Below are 13,714 nucleotides of genomic sequence, written 5' to 3'. Positions count from 1 at the left end.
GGATTTGGGAAGGAAGAGGAAAGACAGCAGCACTATCTTGCATGTACAAAGATAGTAGGGCTCATCTCAAAGAAACCCTGTCATTATAAAATGAGTTTTGTACAACTTATTATGAAACAGTGATTCGGTCTTTCTTGGGTAGAGCTCACAGATGTGCAGTAGCTTGATGGATCACTGAAGACCAGATGAGAGCAGGAGGTAGCAGAGAGCAGTGTCCATCTGAACACGCTGGGTCCTGGGGAAACGAGACAGAATTTGGCCAGTGGTTCCTGGACACAAGTACCACCATGGCACTGGGAGCCAGTGCGACCACAGCTGGGAGACAGAGTTAACACATCTTTTGATGCAAGAGGCCTTTCTCAACACAGAGCATCACTGTGCCCACTCTCTCCAAAGGGAAGCAGTGCTGTCTATGTGCTCACCAGCCTCCTTCAGTTTCTGGCACTGGTTCTTCGGGCTGAGGGTAATTCTCTCCCTGAGAGGGCAAAATTCACTCCTTCAGCGGGGACACTGAAAAGGCATTTGCAGATGGAGATGATGCTGGGATAGTCATACTAATAAAATCAGTGGAGAAACAGCATTTAGCAGCTGGGAGGGGAATGAAGTATTTTTTTCAAGAACACACAAGCTTCTGCTTTGATGTTGCATTCAAGCCAAATCAAGGGCATGTTTTAAATTCCCAATAATTTGAGTTTCTTTTTAAGTTCCCAAGTCTGGCTGAGCTCTTAAAGACAAGAGATCTTGCTCCTGGGGTTGGCTTTCCTAGGCAATCGCAGCTCTGCTCAGAATACTATTTAAATACCAATTATTGTAATTCTCAGCAGAAATATTACAGGCATTCAAATTTTTTTCTTAACAGCCAAGGGGAGACATTTCCAGCATCTATCAAACCTCTTTTATTTTAATCCACATTAAAATCTCTTTCCAGAAGAACTGGGCAATGGGGCATATTTTATTATTATAGTTTAAGATTTGTCTTGGCTGCCCCGGGCCGAGGGCAGAGTAAACTTTTGGGGCAGGAGGGATGGCTGGAGAGGTCAAAGTAATGGAGAGTAGACAGGTGGGGAGGAGTAGAAGCAATATCCCATGCCTTCCTGCAAGAAGCAAGTTCCCCGTTTCCTGCATTGTCAGGAACACGCCCAAATCTTCCTCTGATTTTATCGCTGAGCCCAGCTTGAGCCTCGCTTGGCAACAACCGGGCAGTCGCATCAGTGAAGAACTCCCGCTGTTGATGGTGGAGTCTCTCTTGCCTATGGTCACCCTGCCCACAAGGCCCTGGCAGTCCTCCTGCTTACCCCGATGCAGAAAGAAAACAGAACTATTTCATACCTTGTTTGTTGAGACTCTGTGTCTGAAGAGCAGACTTCAGGAAGGCGAATGGGTCTCCTGCTGCCAAAACTCATCATGCTGCATGATGTGACTGCTCCAAAGCTGTCATTTTTATTTCCTTCAACAGTTGCCATCAAATCAGGGCAATTTCAATGAATGTCCCGGCATGAACATCGAGTCAGGGGTCTGTGATGAAAGTTTGAGTTGCAATCAACAGCCAGCACTATGAAGAATTGAAAAGAATTGTTAGAGAAGAGCTGCTGTGTTATACAATAAAAGAAACACTCAAGGCTCAGTCCTCAATCCAGGTGACTTCATGGACGTTGAGCATTTAGTGCAGCAAAGAAGCCTGCTATGAATCTCGTACTTGTGGAGCTGCTGCTTCTCCACCCCAGCATGCCTCAGGTTTCAGAAGGAAACAGGGCTTGCAAGTCTGAGCTTTCTATCTCACCCTTTTTCAGTGCCCCTTTTTCCAAAGATTTTCAGCTAGAGAAGCTAATCTCAACCAAATTTGGCAGAGGCAGGAGTTAAATACAATGCTTGTGCGGGTTTTGAGGACTCGGGGTAATTACGAGATCCCCGCAGTTCTGCCCTGCAGATGAAAAGCAGCCCTGTGAGGGACAGATTGCGTACACGCACCCTGTCTGCGCTGGATCCCCCCAACAACCCGCAAGCGAGGACCAGGTGGGGACTGGGATATTCACAGGCACTGGGGGAGCTTCAAGCTTGGACGGAGGGAAACCTCCCAGGTACAAGGGCAGTGCAATGTTGGAGGGAGGGCAGGGAATACAAATCCCTTGTTCACGCAACATCTTGTTATTTTAATACGACAAAGCAGCTACAGCTGGTAAATGTTAGTCCTGCTCCTGCCTGAAACCCCCTGAGCAGCCCCAGCCTGGGACAACCAGCGCCTGTGCCCCCAGCCGCTTCCCAAGATAAGCCGAATCTATAGCTCAAGTTAAGCTAAAAGCTGTCTCTTTTCCTTTCTTGTCTTTCTTCAGCTGCACCCATTGTAAACTGAGCACAGCTGTGGTTCTGGCCCTCAGACTGTACAGAAACTATAGCAAAGTGTTTAATGTATTCTTAGCTTTTAAAATACTATTCATCAGCTGCAATCAAAGAAGAGAGCCAGCATCATGTTGCCAGCCAAATTAATCACAGCTCCCTCGTCCCCCCTCCACACGCGCAGTCACGTTGGGTGCGCAGCAGTGGTGGTCTCAAGACCACAGTTTAGCAGACACTGGAAAAGGCCAAGGTGGTAAATGTAAATCCTGGCTGCTCTTAATCATGTTCGTAATGACCATATCATCAATCACAGGCCTTCTCAAGTGCTCAGCAACCACAGCCCAAGGGTGTATTTTCCAAAGAATTCCGTCCAGTGAGGTCTCTCAAAAGCTGGGTCACCATTAGTCCCACTCACACAAGACGACGCTTTCTTCTGACTGTCTGGCACTGACAGTGCGTGTAAGCTCAACATCTCCCTCAAAAGTCTGACTGCAATGAGTAAAGTCAATAAAATTTATGCAGCTCAAAATTTCACTGACCTTTAGAAAAAAAAAAAGCTAAAGAAAAACAAAACACGCCAACAGAACAGACTGGGAAAAACAAAGCATTTCTGTCAATTCCCTACTTTCAATGTTTTTCACCGGGGACACGGTCAAAATGCTTCAAAAATTCAGGTTTCCAAACTTCCTACAAAAGTTAGAACACTGAGAAATAATGAGAATTTTAGTGGTTACGGATTTGTCATACGGATCTCTGAAGGACTCAAGACCTTCTGGCTATGGATACATAACACGGAGATCCTCGTGTGGAACAAGACGCACACAAGTAGTAAAACATCCTGAATTCCCAGAAATGGTACAATCCATCTACACACAAGTCACCAAATCCCATCATCTCCCACCTGAATGACAATGTGCTGGGCATAGGATTTACATTTTGCCCTATTTCAAAGCCAATTGCAAAGGCCATCCATGAAAAAATTAGAGACATTTGGTGCTTCTCCTGAACGCCAGTTGTGCAGAGCTACAACAATGATTACATTTCACACCCAAGACAGAACTGAATCAGACCCGTTTGATGCCACCGGAGGAGCTGATGGAAGCTTTAACACTTTGAGGAGAGTTCAAGACGATTTTACGGAAGCGCGCCTTGGGGAAATTGAAATGTCAAGCATAATTTGGCACTTGAAACATGAAGGAGAGAGGCTTTTCATTTGTTTTCATCTGCATCTTCCCCTCCTCTGAACTGTACATGCTCCATTTCCCACTCTTCCCTAAGCTTTCATTAGGCAATGCAGAAATCTGCTGGATTTGAGGAATCTCCAAGGATAAACAAGTATCTGGCATTAACCTGCTCTGTAAAAGTCAATTTGACATGTCTCACTATTCTTCCATTCTTGCTAGGGAAGCAATTCCAAAACAAGCTTTCCCCCCGTTATCTATCTTTTCCCATCCACACTTTTGATCTTTTGTGTAAGACTGGAGGATAACTGCTCACTGGTCCAATTCTTGATAGATATGGGTTCACTCGATAAAATAAAAAGCAATAAGCTTTTGATCTAGGTTTCAATCTCAGATGTGATTTCTGGGGTTGCAGACCCTCAATCTGGCAGCAGCGCTGCCTCAGATGGGTCTTAGCAGACAGCAGCAGCCACAGGGCAGTTGGAAAGACTGGGAAATGGGTGAGTTTGCTCTACCCCTTAAAATAGAAGCACTCTCCCAGTTGTCAGCATGAGAAATAACAACAGGAGTTGGCAATCGGGTCTCTGCTAGGTGCAGTTCCTGGGAACGCTGATAATGTGTTCTTAGGAGATAAATTTTTAATTCTCTCCATCATCTGAGTAATTTCTGATTAGATGGAGCACGGAGCCCCTCGACACTCTGAAGCTTTCCCACAAAGATTTTCCACAAGGCGATGCTCGCTTGCTGTACGGGGAATTTCTTGCACCAACTTCACAATTTTAGCTAAAGTTCACTTTTACAGAAGAGTCAAAAGAGCTTTCAATATTATGGACACACGGTCAATTCTGATATCAGAGAAACTTCCTTAAAAATATTCTCATTGCATAGCCATTATAAGATATAACTTTGCATAAGAAACAGAGTCACACCAATATGAAACATTTCAACTTCATAAAGAAAAAAGTTTCAACCCATTTGAAACATGGGTTTAGTTTAGAAGGTTTGGGACTGTAATTTTTCAGGAAATTTTACTTCAAATGTTTCAATTTGTTGGCAAAAGGATAAAAGGGGTTTCTAGGAATTCCCTACAAAGTAAAAAATTTCATTTACTACAAGTATTGGAAGTAACCTCAAGTGACCAATACATTTCCGTTGTTGACAGGAGCTGCAAGGTATTTAGTGTGAAATCCTGGCTGAGATTTGCCTAAAAACAGAGGCAGTAAAATGAGCAAAATTTTCTTTTGAGTTCATCAGGACAACTTTAGGAAGCGCCACTTAAAAGTCCCCTTGAAAAGTCCCTTCAGCAGCACCTGAGCAGCCCTCTGCATCTGAGGTGTTTGCTCCATCAAATGACCGGTGGTTTTACGTGGCTCCAGCTGCAGGAGTGAATTATTTCAGGGCTACCCTGTGTCGCTGGATGCAGAGCCTTTACCCTGATGACTAATTTATGTCAGTGAAAGTGGACTGGATTTGAAACAAACCCCATTGATTTTACATCACCGCTTCACACTCGCCCTGCCACCAGACTTAACGCACGGCAAATAAAACCGTGGCTCCTCGGTCCTCTCTTGGCAGGGGAATGAGGCAGAGCCATCGCTCCCTGTACACTGGGCTTCTCCTTCATCCTTGTTGGCAGCTGCCAGAGAAATAACAATTTTAGAGTGATGCACACCAGGCTGAAGCCCCAAATCTGAGCTTCATGTAGACAGCAACCCACTTCGGGAGCTCAGAGAAGCACCAAGGATCTACCAAAGCCCTACTATAGCCGACGTTTCAAGGCATTTCTGGAAACGCATGCCAAACCAGCAGCAATGACTTAGCACAGACCCCTGCAGCTATGAGAAACACCCGTGAGAACCTGTCTGTGGGATGGAGATAAATGGGAGGATTTGAGGTCCCTGTGCTGCCTCACCTGACAGCCACCACCCCGCAACGTAGTTCCCTGCATGGTGGGGAAAAAGCATTTATCTCCGTGAAGCAGCAGGTTGTTTTACACGAGTAAAACAAGTCTTCTGGGTATCATTGGCAGGAACGGCCTTGAATGCAGTACTTCATGGCTGTCTCATGAAAGGGAAAAAATATAACCCACTTCACCGGTTAAGGAGTGTATTCCTCCTTGTGGGTGGATAAGATGTCTCTCCAGTGAATGACTCTAGTATTTATTATGTCAGATTATACCACTTCAGTTACTGGTTCCGATTATAACAAAACTGGAAAAAACAACCACTTACTAGATATTAATTTTATCTTACAGTTTCTATTGTAAATGGGATACAGGCCCCTATGTATATACTACAATCCTTAAAATAGCTCCATCTAAATGCAAATGTGGACCTCTGCCTAACACAGAGCTGAAAGCTTTCCCATTAATGCGCCAAGAGATAGGGGAATTAATTTAATGCTTAAAAATTCCTAGGGATAAGAGGAATTTCTTCTGGTATCTAGCATCATTTTCTCTTCATGACCAAAGCACCTGTAATATGATAATTTTTACCTTCTTCAAGCTTACCAAGGAAAAAGGCAGTACAATCTCTCTCTCGAAATCACTTCACAGGCTGCACTCTATTGACCGAAGAGTGGGGACGTGTATACTTGGTAAGGGATGCTCAGAGAAAGACAAAAGATGAAGGTGGCTACAGAGTGCAGGAAGGTTGTAGGGATTCAATTACTTGTATTTGCAAACTAATCAAAAGCAGAGATAGTGCTTGACAGCACTCATCTCTCACCAGCATCTTCTTCTCTACTTGTGCCTCTAAGCCCATCAAACACAGGGGGTCTTACTCTGTCTATGACATATACATACCGACTGCAAGATATTAATTGCTCTTTGGAGGACTTTAGCAATCGCTCGGTGGCTTGTGGAAGGTGCTGGCCTCCGTCACAGTTACTATAGGTGCTGTAGCTGCAGGCATACATGGCCTGGAAAGCAAGACAGAGCCCTAGTGTAAGCACAGCTGCTTTAGCAACACAGGCGTATGGTACCCAGCGAGCCAGACTGCACTGCCCAGCCACAGGGGATGGCAGGACAGAGGAGAATCATAGAATCACCAGGTTGGAAATGACCTTTTGGATCATCGAGTCAACCATTCCCATCTGCCACTAAACCATGTCCCTGAGCACCTCGTCTATTCATCTTTCAAACCCCTCCAGGGATGGGGACTTCACCCCCTCCCTGGGCAGCCTCTGCCACTGCCTGATGGACCTTTCTGTGAAAAATTTCTTCCTGATATCCAGTCTGACCCTCCCCTGGTGCAGCTTGAGGCCATTCCCCTTGTCCTGTCCCCTGTCACTTGGGAGAAGAGCCCAGCTCCCTCCTCTCCACAACCTCCTTTGCGGCAGTTGTAGAGAGCAATAAGGTCTCCCCTCAGCTTCCTTTTCTCCAGGCTAAACACCCCCAGGTCCCTCAGCCGCTCCTCGTAAGACGGGAGGACATTGATCTGGCTGCTCTCCAAAAGAAGCTTGCCATGGGGAAAAATCCTCTGCAAACACATGTCCATTTTGATTCCCAGGTGCCAGGCAGCAGCGAACTGCCATGGACTCAGCTTTGCTGCCTTCTGCTCCATCAAGGGAATTAAATTCTTAGTAGTAGTTATATCCATTTGTATTAAAAAAGCACATAATACGAGGCAAATGTATCTCTTTTTTTTCCATATTTATGAAACTTTGCTAACTGTTGCTGCTAAACTTGGTGTCTTTCCACCAAACTATACATAATCCAAATTTGCTCTGCAAGAGTATTTGCAGAGGGGGAGAAAAAAGAAGTCTCATACACTTACTTGTACGTGCATCTCAATAGGAAGATGCATCCATCTTAGTACCCATACCGTAAGTGTCTGGAATGGACATCTCGGAAGCCACAAGGCTGGAAACCACCACATCCGTACGTAGAAACATCATCATGCAAAAGCTAGACGAGTGAAAGAAATATTCGAGCCACTTACAAGAGACTCCTTCTCTGAAGTATGTCTCTTCCTCTAAATCACTTTAAAACCCAAACACATTAATGATAACGAGGCTGTGTTGATGTGAATGATAAATTATTGTACTGACACAGAAGCAGCAACGAGTTACAGCTCTGCAGGTTTGCTTTTGGATTGGTCTCACAAGTCACAGGTTAAACTTATAGAGAAAACCCTATAGCAGGGCAAGGAATGGATGCGTTTCTGCTCTCTGAGGTTCTGCTCCAAAGGTTACAGCTTTCACAGCCAGGAACTCTGCCAGGGTGCTGGAGCTAGCTTCTCTCATCAATATGTACATATTTTCAGAATAATGAAGAAATTTCTTAACTGTTTTCTCTCTGGACCTTGTCCTGCCAGTGTGGAGTATTTTCTGTGCAAGAACTCAGTGGCTGGGTCTTTCATGATGAATCATCTGCAAGATAACGTCCTAAATGGCGTAAGAGAAAAAAAAGATAACTTCTCATAGCAAACGGACGTGTCTCAATTCAAGGAACTCTTACTGAGTAGAGAGTCAATGTTGCCGAGTGTGGAGTTTCCTTTGGATAAGCTAATGGGGCAGGCCTGGCCTCTAATCATCAGAAACATACAATTGTGATTTAAAGAGACTTGTGAAATTTGGGAAAGAAAAGACTCATCGCAGCTGTAAGCTGGCAAAGAAACCACTATAGCCTGAAAAGGTGGTGTAAAGCTCTACACATAAGTCACTGCCATAAAAACATCATTTTCCCCAAACAGCTTTTGTTATTTCATTAAATCCAATGGTTTCCAATGTATTCCTGTAATCTATAAAAGCTTTATGAAATATTGACATTACTGGCATTGCTAATATTCCTGTAGTAATTATCTTTCATAATAATTAAACAATATGGCACAAAATCTGCTGAGGTTTGCTCCTGATAACTAACCTTTTAGACTTAATTTACTTTCTACTGTCACAGAAACAAACATCTCCTTTTAGAGTTCTGATCTTCAAATTGCTGTTCTTCAAAATGTTCTCTGGACTTTATATTAACAAAGACATCAAGTGAAAACAGGATTCTAGTTTCTCTGGGACTTAGGTTTTTTGGGTTTTTTTTTCCTTTTAACTATTTATTTAGCTCAAATTACATCAAATTACAAACCGAAATTGAAGATTACGCTCAATTTTATACCGACTGAGAATCTACTGTTCTAAATGGGAAGCTATTACGGACATCCTCTCCGATTCCCGCATCACTTGCTTTGCAACACACAGGAATTCAGTCTCTCCATTCTCCTCAGTTTTGGGCCTCATGGATTCCAGGTTTGGCTCCGCTGTAGAGTCAAAAAATATAACAAAGCCTTTCAAAACAGCCATTGCAAAGCACTTCAGCTTAACTAACAAGGACTCTTATCTATACTCAGGATCTAAGCTTGAAGGGATCTTGAAACATCAGAAGTAGCTGGTGAGAGCTTGAGACATTTTCAATGAGATGTGGGAGATAAAAAGAAGATACAGGAAAACCACAGGATAAAAGCTAAAGGAGAAAAGTAATCCCAAAATAGCTCTGTTTGGAGTGTTCTTCTGGAAGAATTATTATACTGTTCAGTATGGCAAAACATCAAAGAGGGAATATTTCAACCAATTTACTTGTGAACTGAATTTCTCATCCTCTTCCAGATCATCACAACTTGCTGGTTTGCTTAACGAGGCCCTGTGGTAAAACATGGAAGCGTAAGGCTCAACAGGAGAGGGCTTTCTTGTGCATCCAACACAGGCAACACGGGGATAGAGCTGTCCTTCCCCAGAAATACTGCTATTCCACTCATATCCACGTGTCGCTATTTACTATAGCATTTTGAACGCTGCATTTCCCTCTGCAAGGGGCTGCCCTCTTCTTCCCCGTTGCACACACAGGTAGCGAGTTTGTACAAGAACCTACCTCCAGCCTCTGCCAATTCTCACCGATGCCTGTTGGACTGTCTGTGGACCTTTGGTCATGGACCTTTGCTGGCTCTACGCCTTGATAAAGAACTGGCCAAACTGTCAAAAATAAGATTTTCCTCTGCTGCTAAAGATCAGTGGTGCTTTATTTATTTCAAGAAGCTCTAGTTGTGGCTTTAAGCACATGATATTGCAGAACCAGCTAAGAAAGCAATTTCAGATTACAGCTCAGGACATTTTCAGAAATGAACTTAAACAGCTTTTCAGCAGTGCAAATCCTGCCTCTTTGCATTCAGGTTTTCTCCTCGTGCCCCCCACCACCTCTCTCTCGCATACCCCTGCACTTCTAAAGCAAGTCCTTGAGATTAGCCACAATATGATTACATTTTAATTGAGGCCAGCTTAGTGTGGGGACATCCTTTTAACTCAGGAGGCCTCAATTCCACAGAACCATAATGAACTAATAATGAATGTGCTAAAATCATTAAATCAAAATTCATAAAAGGGTGAATATTGCTTTCTTTTATAATAAAGCAATTAAAATCCCATATACTGTAATAGATACTACTAAGGTGCACTAAGTGTTCTTTAAGGAGGTTAGTGTTTAATGCCACCACACACGAATTTGGGGATCTTTTCAAAACAGGACTGCCTCACTGTTAACAGATGATCAGAACTCTTTTCATGTCATCTTTGGTGCCTGCTTTAAGAAATACAGGCATGATTTCATTAGTAGGTTTTGTAGAATAGTTAGTTATAATAAATCATGACTTGCAATAGTAAGCAACTTTCCAGCAGTGAAGCATGGTGCCATCACAGATACGCTACTTTTTCATTAAGGTTCTTTCAATATCCCTTTCATCATGACATCCTCTTCCCATCTCAAATGCTCTGTTCCTTGGGGAGTAAGAGGTCCAGTTTACGGTAGCAGGGAAAGCATGCGATGGGTATGTCTGAATTTGCAAGTTAGGCTCGGATTAGGGGACAGTACTGCAGAAAAATGCTTGCCCCGGTTTAGGACCACCTGTCTCTTCACATGGTCTTTGCTCCAAGGAAATGCAAATGAGAGGCTCTGGATTATTTGGTCTTTGTTCAGGAAAAAAATCATTATTGTGCATCAAATGGCTGGGATCTAAACACAAGACAGTTTACTGTTAGTCACAAATTCATACAAGCCACAAACGTTCTTCCCTTTAACACAGTCCCAGAAAGCCAAGACTTTGAAGACTGCTCAGGAAGAGAAACCGATGGAAACCATGTCCCAGGGTAGGCAGGCAGGCATGTGTGTCTGTATGAAAGAGAAGAACAGATCGGCAGAAAAAGAATTATTAAATAGTACATGGTGGAATAGGGGATTATCCGGAGAACATAATATAAGAACAGACAGATTAAAGGAACACTAAATATTTATTACAAAGTCCTTCATATCATATGCCATAATACATGCCATAGCTGCTACTGAATAATACAGGCAACAGCCAGTTGCTGAGATTGCTCTCCGAGTTGGATAAAATAGAATTAGAAGCTTTTATCCACTGGAGACCACGCGCTGTTATACATAATAATCAAAATCACTCAAAAAAGGGAAAGAAATTGCTTAGTGATCACCGTAACTACATGAGATGAAACACATTACATCCAGGTTACTGCAGGCTTTGCTGCAGGAAGGCACCAAACGATTGTAGCCCTGTTTCTCCCTGAAGGTAGGCACTAGTGGGAAGGGATAAGCCCAAAGAGACTCAAGGACTTCAGATCATAAAGGACTTAAACTGCACCTCCTGGTGAGTCTGTGGGCTTTGCAACAAGCCATGAGCCAGCTTGTTGTACGGTGGCTTTAGGGTGAGGCACGGCGTGCTTTAGGCGCAGCCAGAACGATTCTGGTTTTGTATTTCTGTACATGGGTCGCTACATGAGTGTGTTCAGCTGTGTTCAGCCAGCCTGACTCTAGAGTTAGTGAGGAACAAAACATGTTATTGCAATCCAAGATTTGTCTCACGAGCCCGTTTCCTCTCTTCCATGGGCGGCAGGTGCTCTCAGCAGGCAGAGTGGATGCACTCCTGGGTTCCCTGGGTAGGTTAAAAGTGAATTTACTTAAATGGAAAATCTTGCTGTGGCAAACCAGACCTTGACATTAACTCCAGTCTAGTATGTTCTACACAGGCAGGGAAAGGGAGGATTGTCAGAACCCGTCACCGTGCACCTCCTTGCCAGAGCTGAGCCCCTCCTACTGGTTTCACAGCATGACCAGAAACTCCCACAAAAATGGGAATTCCATGTGGTTGTGTAATCGTCACCAAAACCAAAAAGGTCCTTTTCAGCCACAGGGAAGGGAAGAAAAGGGCTTGGGAAGAAAACTGTTTCAGGACTGGGACTTCTTAACCAGCTACAGTGACTTTTTCAGAACTTGGCATGTTAGTGTTACGGAAGTAACTGGGATGGCAGGAAGACGGAAAACACTACAACCTGTGTATAGCTGCCCCCCAATACTGCCAAGGATATCTGTGAGCAGCTTCTCCCGCTGCAGGGCAGCATCAGGCAGCAGTGTCTGATTGACACGGCCCGAGCTGGACCCCATGGCACAATGAGCACAGACCACAAAGACCCCGCAAAGGTGCTGATAGAAGCCACAAGAGTTAAAATCAAAGGGGCAGGTTCTCTACTGGCTCAATTCCACAGATAGAATCTGCTTTATTGGCATTCAGCAGAGTAAGCTTTCCCCTCTTGGAGTGCTATTCCCCTGTTTACTTTTGGAGGTTTTGCACAGGTGGTTCCCAGTGGCACCAGCAGAAATTACCCAGCGCAATCCAGCGTGAACTGAGAGCGCGCCGGTCCCTACGAGTATTGTATTTCTTAGTCTCTCATACATACCGAGAAGAGCATAGCCGATTCACCGCAGGAAACCCAGGTGCTGAATTCATCTAACAAGCTGCTTAAAACTCTAAACAGATGTTTCTGTGTCTTTTCTGTTTCTTGAGCAGTCTGTGTGGAAGCACCAGCAGATTTGCAATAAAACAGATGCAGGAACCATACATGCTTTAATATCAAGGCCCGAGTCATTGAAAAATGGTTTATGACTACTGTGTGTGCACATAATTTGAGCAATGTGCCATAAGGATATAAGATCAACCTTGTCTGTAATGGAAATGTAGATTGACCAGGCTAGAGCCAGCGTGGAGGTAGCAAAATTCACACTGAAACTGAAAATTATACCTGTCTTGGTACGCTGCCTGCTCCTGCAATGACTCATGAAAATGTAGATTGGGTATTTAGGCTGGATCTCATCCAGAGCCCAGAGAAGTGCACAAAACAACATATTGATTCCAATGGATATTTTATCGGGGTCCTTAACTTTCCAAAGATTATGGAAAGATCATAGATAGACCAGTAAACACACTGACAGCTATTAGAGCCTGGAAAAGCTAATTCTCGCTTACACTACCTCCTTTTTTTATACTCCCACAGCAGTGAAAACATGCCTCAGTCCACAATTTCTGACTGCAGCATCACCAAGCCCCACAGCCCCCAACACTCATGAAACTGGTTGGAATAGCAGACACAATTTAAACAAATATTATCAGAATTACTGCTTTTTCCTGATGTTTCCTGGCACTTCAGGATTTACTACTTGCAACTTTCTAGGCAAACTACTACTTCCAGAGGGAAAAAGTGAGATCTGAGATTCTAATGTGCTCAGATAACTGCTGAGCTTTAATGAGAAATATCAGTCCCTGACTTCTAAGTTAGAGGAGGTGAATCTCACTTGAGATGACAACAGCCCCAACAACTGCACCGTGGCGCTGGGACAGGATACGCACATTTGGTCCCAGGTGGTCCAGCGAATTGGGCTTAGCATGCCTTTCTTGGCTTTCTTCTTCATAAAGGTGGACCTTCAGGACTGTTGCGATTATTCAAATGCTTTATCAGCAGTTTTAAGGTGTCCAGGACACAATCTCAGTAAGATAAACTGGCCAGCCACAAGCCCACAGCTGTGAAGTGGATTTGGAAAATCACGTATATAAATATATATAAATATATATATAAAATATATATATAAAAATTCATTTCTCCCCTTCCAGTCTGTCCATGGATCAAGATATGCAGTGAGGATGAGCCTTTATTATATCAACCTGATATTACAAAACAAGGTTTCAAGGAAATTGGAGGTGGAAGGTTAAGTCCAAAAGACTCAAACCTTCTGAAGGGGTGGAGCACCTGATCATATGATCTTCTAAGTCGACGTGTCCCAAATTACTGCCTCTGCTGTAAGAAACTTTAATACCAAATAGACCATTAGCACCAGAGAATCCTTGAGCAAAGTTTCACAAGCATCAAATACA

At 43.7% G+C, this 13,714-nt stretch overlaps 1 long non-coding RNA gene across 2 annotated transcripts in view; it reads right to left on the bottom strand.

The window, feature by feature from the left end:
* LOC128854174 (uncharacterized) overlaps positions 1–13,714 on the bottom strand; it is a 186,647-nt gene that overhangs the window by 4,968 nt on the left and 167,965 nt on the right. The window contains exons 1-3 of one of the 2 annotated variants that reach the window (XR_008453128.1): positions 7,292–7,415; positions 6,319–6,434; positions 1,330–1,515 (exon numbers count right to left, since the gene is read on the bottom strand). This is a non-coding gene — a long non-coding RNA (uncharacterized LOC128854174). Of the gene's footprint in view, positions 1–1,329; positions 1,516–6,318; positions 6,435–7,291; positions 7,416–13,714 lie in introns of those variants that run through there. The other variant, XR_008453129.1, reaches the window with a different exon arrangement.

The sequence above is a fragment of the Cuculus canorus genome, chromosome 20 (assembly GCF_017976375.1).
Source record: "Cuculus canorus isolate bCucCan1 chromosome 20, bCucCan1.pri, whole genome shotgun sequence".
NCBI classification, from domain to species: domain Eukaryota; kingdom Metazoa; phylum Chordata; class Aves; order Cuculiformes; family Cuculidae; genus Cuculus; species Cuculus canorus.
The sequence above is the reverse complement of the archived record's forward strand: the minus strand, read 5'-3'. Positions and strand labels throughout refer to the sequence as shown.